Source organism: Triticum dicoccoides, chromosome 3A, assembly GCF_002162155.2.
Source record: "Triticum dicoccoides isolate Atlit2015 ecotype Zavitan chromosome 3A, WEW_v2.0, whole genome shotgun sequence".
Taxonomy (NCBI): domain Eukaryota; kingdom Viridiplantae; phylum Streptophyta; class Magnoliopsida; order Poales; family Poaceae; genus Triticum; species Triticum dicoccoides.
Genome location: NC_041384.1, coordinates 766,082,826 through 766,095,632, shown reverse-complemented (window position 1 = coordinate 766,095,632; position 12,807 = coordinate 766,082,826).

The window sequence follows — 12,807 nt, the reverse complement described above, 5'->3', positions numbered from 1 at the left end:
TTGGGGGCATGTGCCAGCGTCATACCTTACTTCCAACCTTACTATAGATTTTTTCTTCCACACTCAGCTCTGATCTGACCCTATCAACCGGTTCACAAAGAAATAGATCCTTAGGGAAAATAAGGCACGGCTTCGTGTGTACATAAGCTCCACACTACTTGTGCCAGATTAAATGTTAACCGTGCCATCATGACATAAGTGCACGCATGGTGATTCGGGGGAAGGAAGAGCCAGCAGTCAAATACAAAATTTCCCCGTGCCTAATCCAAACCAGACCGCCTACTATTTTTAATGTCACACACATGCCTATTGTGTACACACGAATAATAACACACCCACGCTAAGACATAAGAAGAACACACCCACATGATAGACGAATCGAAAATGTAACCCATGCGCCGAATTGATAGGCACTCAATGTGAGGCCTTACCACACTAATCCAGCCGGTGTGTCATCCTACCAGATGAAACGCCTAATGGCATGACTCTATATCATGCCATCATATATACGTCATATTCGCCTAGCAGCAACATTTGTTGCGTCGACCACGGACCGAGTCTAGATTAGATCTTCCATCATGCCTGGCGGCTTTGCACCAGGAGAGAGCCTCACTCTTGGTTGCTTCACTTTCATAAACAAGACAGCACAACGTCAATGTGCTACCTCAAGGCAGAGGGTTTGTAGAATCGTCATGAATTTGAAAGAAAATGTTTGAGAATTCAAAATGTGTTCGTGAGGTCAAAAACATTAATTGTTTTTATATGTTCATAAAATTAAAAAAATGACTATGAATTACAAAAAAGTTCGTTCACTCAAAGAATGTTTGTTAATTCAAAAACTGTTCAATAATATCGAAAAATGTTCATGTGTTGAAAGAAAATATTTATCAAACCAATTTATTTTGATGAATTTCAAAAGAATTCCCAAATTTCAAAAAATGGCACCGATTCAAAAGATGATCCCCTATTCAAAACAATGTTCACAATTTTAGAAAAAAGATGTTGTGAATTCAAAGAATGCTCATTATTAAGAGAATGTTAGTGAATTTGAAAAATGTTTAGAATTCCATAAACAAATGTTTGTAAAATCAAAACATGTTCACAATTTTGAAAAAGAATATTCAGAAAATAAAAAACCAAAATAAAGGAAAGTGAAAAACGAATAAGAAATTAAAAAGGATAGAAAACACTAATATGAAAAAAAAGGAAATAACAAAAATTGAAAAAAAAGATAATACCGAAGGAAAATACCGCTCTGGATAGGTCCAAAATGTGTACACTCTTTGCGTGCGCGGAGGGGGGGGGGGGTTACGCGCTAAGGAGAAGTCCTATACAGTGCCTTTTAGCGCTCGTGAGCGCCACTAGATGAGCCGCAGCCCATCGGATGGTTATTTTTTGTTTTTTTTTTGGCTTTTTAGTTTTTCACATATCTTCCTTAGCTTTTGGACAAAAAAGTCCAAAAATATTGTGCAAAAAAACATGTTCTTATTTACATCCACGAGAGGCACGACTGTGCCTCTCGAAAATGAAAAATAAAAACATTTATATTTTTTTCTTTCACGAGAGGTACAGTTTTTACTTCGGCGGGAGATACGAATTTGCTTCCGCGAGAGGTACGGCTTGCCTCTCGGAATAGAAAAAAAAAGTGTTCCTTTCTTTTCCCTTCTGTGAGAGGTACGGATTTTATTTCACGAGAAGCACAGCCGTGCCTCTCGTAAACGAAAAAAAACATGTTTTTTTTTCTTCCGCAAGATGCACGGTTTTATCGCCCCATTATTTTCGTTCAGTTTTTTCAGGAAAAAAAGAAGTTCGTCAAAACCTATAAATATGGGATTTAGTTTTGAAGATCTCGGCGCGAGGAATCCAACGATGAAAACGGTTCGAGATTTGGACGCACGGTTTAAGAGATAAAACATTTTAAATAAATGAATCTACGAAAAAGAAAGAACTTGCAGGTTGTAACATAACGCACATGCAGTACGCCACTCGTCGCAACATGGGAGGAGCGAGTAACCTTTGGGAGAAATACTCCTCAATTAGTAATTTCGAACCAATAGAAAGAAACAATTTCGAGATCCTGTCACGTTAGAACCAACAGGTCCGAACGTCGTACCAGTGGAGCGAACTTCAACTTTTATTTTTTTAAGGTTAACTTCAATTTTTGATAACCAGAGTCCACAGGGTAATAGCTAGGAACAAGGCGTCATGTGATCACAATTAGTCCGTCCCTGTTAGCCATGCGAGCTGTGAGTTCTCGGGAAACAAACCTGTGATCACAGTGAGCTGCAGTCGGCTATTTGGAAAGATAGCTCGTCCTTGGCAAGGTCGTAGAGCAAGTGGGTGTGAAACGCTAGATTGTTTTTTTTCCAGATTAGCCTCTGCTTTTCAACAATCACAACTTTTTTCTCGTTTATCCAAATCCAGTGAAACTAACACCAATTCTTTGTAATGATCCCATTTATCCAGATAACCAACTTAGACATGTGTTTGAAAGTTTAAAATTTGTTTCAAATAGATTTGAATTTGAACTTCTTTTGTTCATAACTTGCATTTTATAACTCCAATTTAATTGATTCTTTTTGCAGATCAAAGCTCTTGACATGTACCTTCAGTTAAGATCAAAATCACACAATTTTGCTGCTGTTAAAAATATGTTTATATCCGAGAGTTTTAATTGATGGTTTTGAAGTTTTCCGAAGTGTTTTTTTCGTTCTTTTGGATCTTTGAGTGATTGCTTATGTGTGGTTACACCTGCTTGCTCACGATTTATTGAACGAAGTGTGACGAGTAGAACTATCGGGAATTATTAGTGCGAAGAGTCTTCATCAACAGTACAAGGCAAGTTCACACTTTGATCATATTTTTCGTACCCAATTTTTTTATGCATTAGTTTTACCCTCAAAGATTGCATGGATAGGATTGGGAACATATGATTTTGCTATGTAGTTCATGAGGTAGGAACCTATGATACTTGTAACACCCCGGGAATATACGTTATGCTCATATTGCTTAGCCATGCTCGTGGACGGGGATTGGTATGTGAGATTCATGCAAGTTGCGAGTGATAAAAATTAAGGGTAACTTTAAGGTGGCTACTTTAATACACATCTGGGTGGAATGGTTGGGGCACCCTAGAGAACCCAGTGGCTTGCTCGGGCACCTGGAGAATCCCAGTGCTTGCCCTAGGGGGTCCCGGAGTACCCATGTGATCACCCTATGGAATGCCACTGAGGTTCAAAGGGATCATAAGATTATTCATGCTAGAAACTTCCATGTGGAGCCACATGCCATTATGGGCTCTGGCATAGTTGAGTAAGTTCTGTGACCTCACTACTAGGAAAAGGCTAATTAGTGACGCGCCTGTTTTGGCCATTAATAACACACTATAGGTGCGCCACTATCATCACGCCACTAGTAACTAATACTAATGGCGCACCAGGGAGTGCGTCATTAGTATGTCAAATGGTGCGCCATTACTATGCCTCCCAGGGGGCCATATTTACCTTGTGCTCTGGGTTACTAATGGCGTACTTCTAGGTAGTGCGCCACTAGTGTGTTTATTGCAGTGCGCCACTAAAGTGCAGTGTGGTGCGCCACTAGTATGAATATTAGGATTTTTTTCTTTTCTGATATTTGCACAGGTTACAAAATATATTACTAAACAGAATATAGACAGCACAACATATAAACAGCAGATTCATCGAATACAATAGAAGATTAGTCTCCGAATACAATTCATCATATTAGTCTCCGAATTCAAAAGACCGAACAAAGTTAGAACATTACAAGTCTCGAGACCGCGAGTAGCAAATTTCTCTTCACATTACAAGTCGATATCGATCATCTAAACTATCATCACATAGAGGAGAGCTGCGGTCGTCACGATGAGGATCATCGCGATGAAATTGGTCTTCATCCGGTTCCTCCTCCGCTCCCTCCTCTCTCCCACTAGATAGCGCACGTATCTAGCTTCCGCCTCCGCCCTAGTGGTGTACCCTTTGTAACTGTTACCGCTGAAATGGTGAACTTGTTTCTGACACTCCTCCCAGTCGTCGTAGACTCCGGGAACCTTACCCTTGTACACGACATACGACGGCATCTCTGTGCACTAACCAAACAAAACATTAGTAGCAATTCACAGACAATACATAAGCAATATATAAGTATGCAACAAAAGGATCGGAAGAGAAAAGCAAGACATTAATAGCACGATTCATGGTCCTACTAATAAATAGCATCGATTACATATAAGTTGAACGACTGTCCAAACCAAAGAGACATACAAGTTCATTAAAGTTTAATTACAACATGAGCTAATCGATATTTCAGAACTACACATAGCATCACTACTTTCGACTCGACTCAGGGACCGGAGCATGGATGAAGCCGCCGTCTATCGTGATGGTCATGAAATCGCGGGCGTTGTCAGCCTAAATTTGTAGCATTGTTTCTATCTCACTGTTGGGCGGTTGATATCTGAGGTAGAACTGCCTCGAGGTATGAAGGACATCTTGATGGATTATTTCAGCAAACTCTGACTGGATGCGAAAGAATTCTTGTCTGATGTCCGCGTCCTGGATTGCCGACAAGCTTGCGGCCCGATCTTCGAGATTATTTGGTAGCAGAAGGTGATTATGGTCCTGTACGATCGCCCGCATGTGATGGAGGACGTAGTAGGCATCCTTCTGACCGCCAGGCGGCTGCTTGACGCAGGGGAACATCGTATTGTGGGCGAACATGTGCTTGCCGTACCTACGAATTGGCCTGCTGAAGGTGCCTCTAGATCTGGCGTAGCCGGGGAGAACATCATCAAGAACTTTCTTGATATTTGTGTAGTCTTTCTTCGACTGATGGCCCGAGTCGAAATACGTGGCCATGGAATATTTCGGGCTTAAGAGGATGAGTGTGCAATGTGTGTCACTGCACAAAACACAGAATGTTAGAAAAAAATAACGATCAAAATCTAAGAAATCATATGTTACGGGGCGGTGAGGGGATGACTTACTCGGGAAAGTAAGGCACAAGGAAGTTATCCTTATCTGGGTTTGTCAGAATGACGCCTTCGAGGTATGAACTCGCAACTTGCCGGTCCCCAGCGCTGCCCAAGATGTTGGCACGCATGTAGAAGGGGTCGACTATCACGATGTCTGGGGTCTTGTCTCTAATGATCCGCATCTCCATACTCAGCGGAAATAGCCGAACGAAGGTGTAGTGCAGCGGATGAAGGTTAAACATAGCGAAGATGTCATCAAACCGCAGGATGATCATACCCCCGATGGCGCTATCGACAAAGCCCTTGCCCTCTGGCACCTTGGCCACGAAAACCGGGTATGCCACATCATTCTCACGGAGATGCTGCTTCTCCAAAGAAAGAACACTGTCATGCAGACTCCGCGTAGCACCGGTTGCAGCATCGAGCAGATTAGTCGGTAGCATCGGCCTACCCGCCACGTGCACCCTCCTCGAGACATCCTTAGGTGAAGGTGGCCCATCCTGAGCACGGATCGTACTCGGTGCCGGCTGGCTCGCACCCTTGTTACTCTTTATTTTCCATCCCTTCTTCTTCTCCTGTAGTGGGATCGAGTTCTGCTCATAGACATCCTTCTTGAGTGTGTTGGGGTTGATAATATTTCGCACCTCGGATATCTGAGACTGGGTGAAGGCGGCAGCTGGATGCGTCTCTTGAGAACTGAATGCCAGACGACGCCTGTTGCAACTGGGTTTCTCCGCGGTACCAGCTAGATCGTCTTTTGCAGGGTTGGGTTCTTGAGAAGGAGGCCCCAAGAATTCGTCACTGTACCCATGTTCGCTGAAGTACTTATCAACGTTGGTAAATGTACAGTCGTTGTCGTCGTCGTCGTCCGGATCATGTGCCATATCCATGTCCGGCATGTCCGGCATGTCCGGTAGCATCGCGGGGGTCTTGCCATGGCTTGGCGCCGGCACGACTGGTGGTGTTGTCTGTGGGGTGGTGTCCCCCGCCCCCAAACGAATCTGGCTCTTCAGCGAAAGCATGGGCCAGCTTATGCAGGCGCTGAGGGTCATCACATCATCTTCGTCGGCCCCATGGGGTCGATACGGAGGTAACATGTCGTCGAAGCCCGGCAGCACCCGAACCAGTTGAACCCTATAAACGGTAGGTGGCATCTGATTATCGTGGAACACGCGGCTGCCCGGTTGAACGATTCTGCCCTTGGCGACATCGACCAACTCGTCCTTCATGAAGTGCAGGAGAGTGCACGAAACATCGGTGGCGCCCTGCGAAAACATGTAGGGCGTCAGGGATGCCCAGTCAAAGGCAAGGAGATGAAGTCATCGGCCGACAGGCTTAGTTAGTTACCATGATGGTGTCGAGCTCGGCTAATGTCGAGGCACCGCCAACGGCGGGTGTGCAAGTGACGGAGGGGCCGCTTGCTACCGAGGTGCCGGCCGGCGTATTCTTCCCACACCCGGGTGTATTAAGTTGCAATGCCGGCGCCGCCGCGGGAAACACCAATGCCGCCTCCGCCGGAGACATCAATGGTGCCGCCGGCGCGTCGCGAGTTGCTGCCCGTGAAGCTAGGAATCAGGGGCAGCCCCTGTTGGCCGCCCGCAATCCATGCTTGCAGCCCAGAAACCAAGGTAGGCATAATGGCGGTGATCGTCGCTCCCAGTTGGTCTCGCACTTGCTCTTCGACGATCTCGGGAATCCGCGCCACTTGTGCCTTGAGTTGTTGAACCTCGCGCTCCTAGCTTTCCGAGCTGGTCTTTCTCTCCTTTCGCCCAGCGGTATAGTACTCCGACCATTTCATGGACAAGCCTTTGCCAGACACACGACCAGCTGACGATGGCTTACTGAGCTTATCCTTGTTTTTCATTACGTTCAACGCCCTATTTAAAGGGGTGTCGAAAGGGGAGCTCTGAGACGACCCCACGCTACTTCTTTCAGTGTCCTGCGGAAGGAACGTGAACCATTTAGAAATTTGGCTTCATTAATTAGAATGCAACCATATGGAGCTAATTACGCGGGGGTGTATTCCTTACCAGAACATGCTCAAGCGCCTTGGTCTTCGGATCCATGGTAAGCTCCTTGGTTACCGGGTCACCTTGTACCGGGCCCTGACATAGTTCCTGGTCTGCTTGTCATGGTATTTCTCGAAGAGGGGCGGTAGGCCTTGCTCGGCACGCTCCGCGTCCTCCTTGTCCCATATAGGTTCCGCCACTCTGTAACCGCCGGGACCGAGTTTGTGGACCCCTAAGTTCAAGTCCCGCATCTCTTTCCCCCATTGACTTGATTCCACGGTTTGTGTCGCTCTCGCACTTGATCTTGAACTCCAGGTAGTCATCTTCGCTGATCGAAGGATGTTTCTCCTTGATCTTCTCATAACTATCACCTTTTTGAATCATTCTCTTCACCACAGCCCTCCAAGTAGCCAGGGCCATGCTCATCTTCGTGAGGGCGACACTGTTCACTTTATTCCCTGCGAGGCTTGTGTTTGCGAAGTCATCGGGGAACTTGTATCGTTCGTGCAGCTTCGTGAAGAGGAGGTTGCACAAATTCCCTCGGTCACGATGCCTTAGGTTCTCGGTGTTGATCGAGACGGTGCTCCGGAGAATGCACCCAAGCTGTCTCGCGTATCCCTTGACTATTTCTGGGGGCGCCATTGGATGCCCCTCGGAGGACACTTCGGTAAATTCCTCCTTGACGGTTCTTCCTCAATCGCCTGGGACAGCTTCCAGAATGCCTTGCCCGAAACACCGGCCTCATCGTTGTGGGCCATGTTTCGCTCTAAATAGGGAAAAAGTTTGGTCAAAAAGTTAGTTATTTTCAAGGAACAAGATCTCTAAGTTGACCAAATAACCTAATTCTCGAGGACTGTCGCCAAAAACTTGGCTTCGGTGTGCGGTACAAAACTGAATTTTGGAAATCTACAGAATGAACAAGCTATGTGCTGCAAATGCCCGCAAGGCTTCAAGGGTGACGGCATAATGGCTCAGTGTTATTTAAGGGTTGGTTTGTGAGGAATTATCATGGTCTCATCATTTAGTGTTTGTCGACACCGAGGCATCCTAAAAGCTAAGCTTTTATCATTTAGGGTTTGTCGACGCTGAGGCACCCTAAATGCTAAGTTAAGTTTTCATCATTTAGGGTTTATCGATGCCGAGGCACCCTAAAAATCTAAGGTTTTATCATTTAGGGTTTGTCGACGCCGAGGCACCCCAAAAGCCTAAGTTTTCATGCCTTTAGGTGAATAGGAAGTTACTTCTACAAATATCTGTTGGGTCCAATAAGATAATCCATGGTGTGGTGAAAACACGCCCTTCAAACTGGTTTGAGATATTGGTGAATGGAGATGGTCTAAGATTTTCAGTAGTAAGAAGTGAAGTGGTTATTTTGAGAGCAAATGGTTAGGATGAGTGGTTCCTCTTTCCTGTTTAGCTTTACAATAGAATATTGTTAGTCATGCACACTTGTGCATTTTCAGCCAGGCCCAGTGGAGTTGGCCTAAAAACATTTCTTTCTTTAAGCCTGCTGCATCCATCTCAAGTACTTATGGTCAAGGGTTAGCAGGGACATCCAAATAGAATATGTGGTATGGGCTTTTTAGTAGGTCATCCTACCAGATTAGGGTTTATCGATGACGAGCAACTGACATTAGTAATAACTATGAGTTGATATCACACTTCTATATGTATAACACAAGAAGTAGTTGATCCTACTTAATTAAGTACGAAGATACCTCGGCCCATGCATTAGTTGCAAGTACTCCATATGTCCTATTTTTAGCAAAGTCATGCTAAAATTCACGGAAAATTTCAGCATGACCTTTGCTGAAAATAGGACATATGGAGTACCCGAATTTGCCGGAACGGAAGTTAATCGACATTCCGGCAAACTCAAGGGCCTCTCGGGGTACCTGCACAATCATTACGACATGATGGTCGGAGACAAAACCCAGCAAACTAGCAAAGTTACTGACGTGTTTATAGAAATTGTTTTCTGTAAAAGATGATCATCATCTTTACAAGTCTTTCTCAATGTCTACAACTATCAGACCATCACAAGTATCAACAGAACATGTCTACAACTATCATACCATCACAAGTACCATCATTCAGGCCACCACAAGCATAACAGAGCAATGGTGTTTTCTTCAGTTACCTTTGATATGGATGCTCGAATCGACTGACCTTCAGATCCCCTGACCAATCCACTAACCTGCTGTAAACTATACATCATTGTAAAAACACATTTCATTTCATTTTATTTGGAAATAAATGCAAAGCATCCAATGCAGTAGCCCAAAAAACAGCATAATTAGTTACTATTTTCCTTCCTACAATCATCCTATGGTCATCTACATCTAGTGGCACTAGACAAAATTACACCGACAACTAGTGGCACTAGACAATGCCAAAATCCGCACTGTTCTCAGTCACTGCAGATTTAGTGTTTTGAGGGATTCTGCAATCTGCAATGTGTTTTCAGTTAGAATCAGTCAATCATCAAGGTGAGGAGAGGAGGTGCCTGTATTTATACTGCTTGGCCCTAATTAATTGACAAGATATACGCCGTACAAGCAGGCAGGGACACCAAAAGCATCTGCTTGCATGGACTGATCAGATATTGTTAAGTAGCAAAAGACATTATTTTCTCATCTTTGGTATGGACATCTAGCTGTCTATACAAATCAAAGGCAGGAGCATATTAGTTAACAATAGAGGCTCTACTGTCAGTGAATCCGTGCTATAAAACAGGAGTATGAAAACCAACAACCTAGCTAGAGCCTACTGTAGCAGCACCAGCGTTAACTGAAGTATCGCAGTGCTGCAAGAAGGGATGGCGGCCAAACTTGTATCATGAGCAAGGACTGATGACGAAACCCTAAAATCTTGCTGTACGAAACCCCAGAAATCGTCATGGCGCGATGGCCAGCAGTAGATCTACCACGGCTCGATGGCCATGGGCAAACAGAACAAGGAAAAGAAGCGGGGCAGAGGAAGCAGGGCGGACCTGCGCCAGAGTAGAAGAAGCCACCGGAGGCCAACGAAGTCGCTGCTGGTGCTGGGCGCGCGCACACCAAAATGGCTGTCTCCTGTGCAGCTGCTCTGCTTTGCGTGAGGAAACCAACTGCGTTCCTCAGGGAGGGGAAGAGGAGCGAATGGGATTGAAACAAGGAAGAGAGGAGAAGAGGGGACCTTGGCATCATTCTCGCGGCCGGCGGAGTAGCGACGGCGTTGCTGGGCGGGGGTGGCTGCTCCAGGGACGGGGAGGGAGGCGCTGCGGTGCCAGAGGCGGGGCCGCGGAGGCTGGGCACGTGTGGCTGCCCTGCTCGAGGAGGCAGGGCGGCGGCGGTGGAGCAGGCGCGGGCGGACGGCGGCGGTGGAGCGGGCTCGGGCGGATGGCGGCGGTGGAGCAGGCGCGGGCGGACGACATCGGGTTAGGTGTGGGGCGAGGTGGATTTGGCGAGGGAGGGAGAGAGGCCAGAGGGAAAGGGGAGCAAGTGGAGTGGGGAAGGGTTAGCAATGGCGCACCTCTTAGGGATGCGCCATAAACATACGTATACCAATGGCGCACCACCAAGGGGTGCGCCATTACTAACTCTTTTTTTTTGGATTTTTAGTTGCATGTATTAAGTTTTTAGAAAATGACCATAAATTTTTAAATGTTACGATATAAGTAGTTATTACTTTTTGTGAGTTAGAAAAATGTTTAAAAATATTCATGAGTTCAAAGAATATTAACAAATTCATGAGTTTGTTAATAATTTTTAGTTGCATGTAATAATTTTTATATTTTGAAATTTAAAAACATTCATGAGTTCAAAGAATGTTAACAAATAAGCATAAATAAAAATTGGTATATCAATGGCGCACCTCTTGGGGGTGCGCCATAAATATCTTGATAGCAATGGCGCACCTTCTCCTGGTGGGCCATTAGTATTTTTTTTGGATTTTTAGTTGCATCTAATAATTTATTAGAAAATGACGACCAAATTTGAAAATATTTATGAATGTGAAAAAATATCATCAAATTTGTTATTTGAAAATATTTATGAATATGAAAAAATATCATCAAATTTGTTATTTGAAAATATTTTTTTGGATTTTTAGTTGCATCTAATAATATTTTAGAAAACATTTATGAATATGAAAAAATATCATCAAATTTGAAAAAATATTCATGAATTCAAAAAGTGCCCATGAAATTTGAAAATATTCATGAGTTCAAAAAATATTAACAAATTCAATACTTTTTGTGAGTTAGAAATTCAATACCAGAATAAACACATAAATAAATATTCATGAGGACTAGAACAAAATAAATATCATTTCCATATGTCGAAATACAATCGAGAAATGAAGACTACGATTTAAATACAATCGATCTTAGCTAGCTATCTTTTCACAATCTTCTTGCCCTTCTTTTTCGCAAATGGAGTTCTTTTGTTGAACGGACGTCCTTTAGGTAGAGTGGGCCTGCTTCTTCTTGTGGTGTATGGCACTTCATCGTCGTCATCATGTTCCATCTTCGGGTCGCCGTACTTGTTGAAGTGTTGCTCATTGGCGACTCCATCCATTCCGATGATCTTCCTTTTGCCTCTCCTCACAACAACACGACTGGACTTTGACGGGTCGGTAATGAAGAAGCATTGGTCCACTTGAGAAGCCAGTACCCATGGCTCATTTTTCGCGGTAACGTTTGCGCCCGCGGTCTTGGATTTGGCTTCGGGTATAACCATGGTGGTGAAATACCGGTCTTCTTTTAGGACGCTCTTGGCCCATCTGACACGGAACATCGGGACCTTCTCTCCAACGTAGCTCAACTCCCAGATCTCCTCGATCCTTCCGTAATATCTGTCCTTGTCGTTACCGGTGTAGGATTCCATCATTACCCCGGAGTTCTGATAACCATAGCTCTTCTTGTCCTTGTCCTCGGTGTAGAATATGTAGCCGTTGATATCGTACGCCTCATAGGTCATCAGGTTGTGCTCGGCGCCCAGTGACAAGGCGAATATGAATTTTTCTTCCGCGGAAGAATCCTCATGTAAAGGGTACGACAGAAGCTTCTCCTTGAACCAACGCGTGAAACATGAGTTGTGCCCTTTGATTATATCTCCATCCGTCCTCTGTTGGCCTCGGTCATTGTACGTCTTCTCAATAAAGGTTTTGTGCTCTACCACCCAAGGATCGACCACGTCTTTGTGTTGTAGCGTGACTAGGTTTGCTCTTTCAAAGTAGGCGAGTCGACCGTCAAAGTCGACATGCATTTCACGACGACCATCGCGGTGACGCCATCCAGCAAGCCTGCCGAGGTGCCCGTTGATGGGCAGACCAATGGGGCACTAGTAGAAAAAGGGTCAAATGTGCGACACATTAGTCCCGGTTTGTAATAGAACCGACACTAATGTGTCCATTAGTGCCGGTTCCAACGGCTAGGCGGGAGGAGCTCTTCAGTACCGGTTCGTGGCGAACCTTTAGCACCGGTTAGTGCCATGAACTGGTACTAAAGAAAGTGGTGGCAGGATGTTGTCAGATCGGGGCCCCTCCAGCACCTTTAGTATCGGTTCGTGGCACGAACCGGTACTAAAGGTCGTCCTATATAAACCCTTCGTCCACCCGCACTCTGTTCTCCCCCCTTTCCCCTCTCCCTCTCCTCTGTTCTTCCCTTCTTCCTCTCGAGTTCATCACAAATTTTGCCCAAAATTTGTCAAGATATGCAAGCCACCATCCATTCAAATGATCACAAAGGTTAGCAACTTTTTCCTTTCATCTCTCATTGCTAGATTAGCTCTTGCATTGGTTTATATAGTGATTAATTGTGGG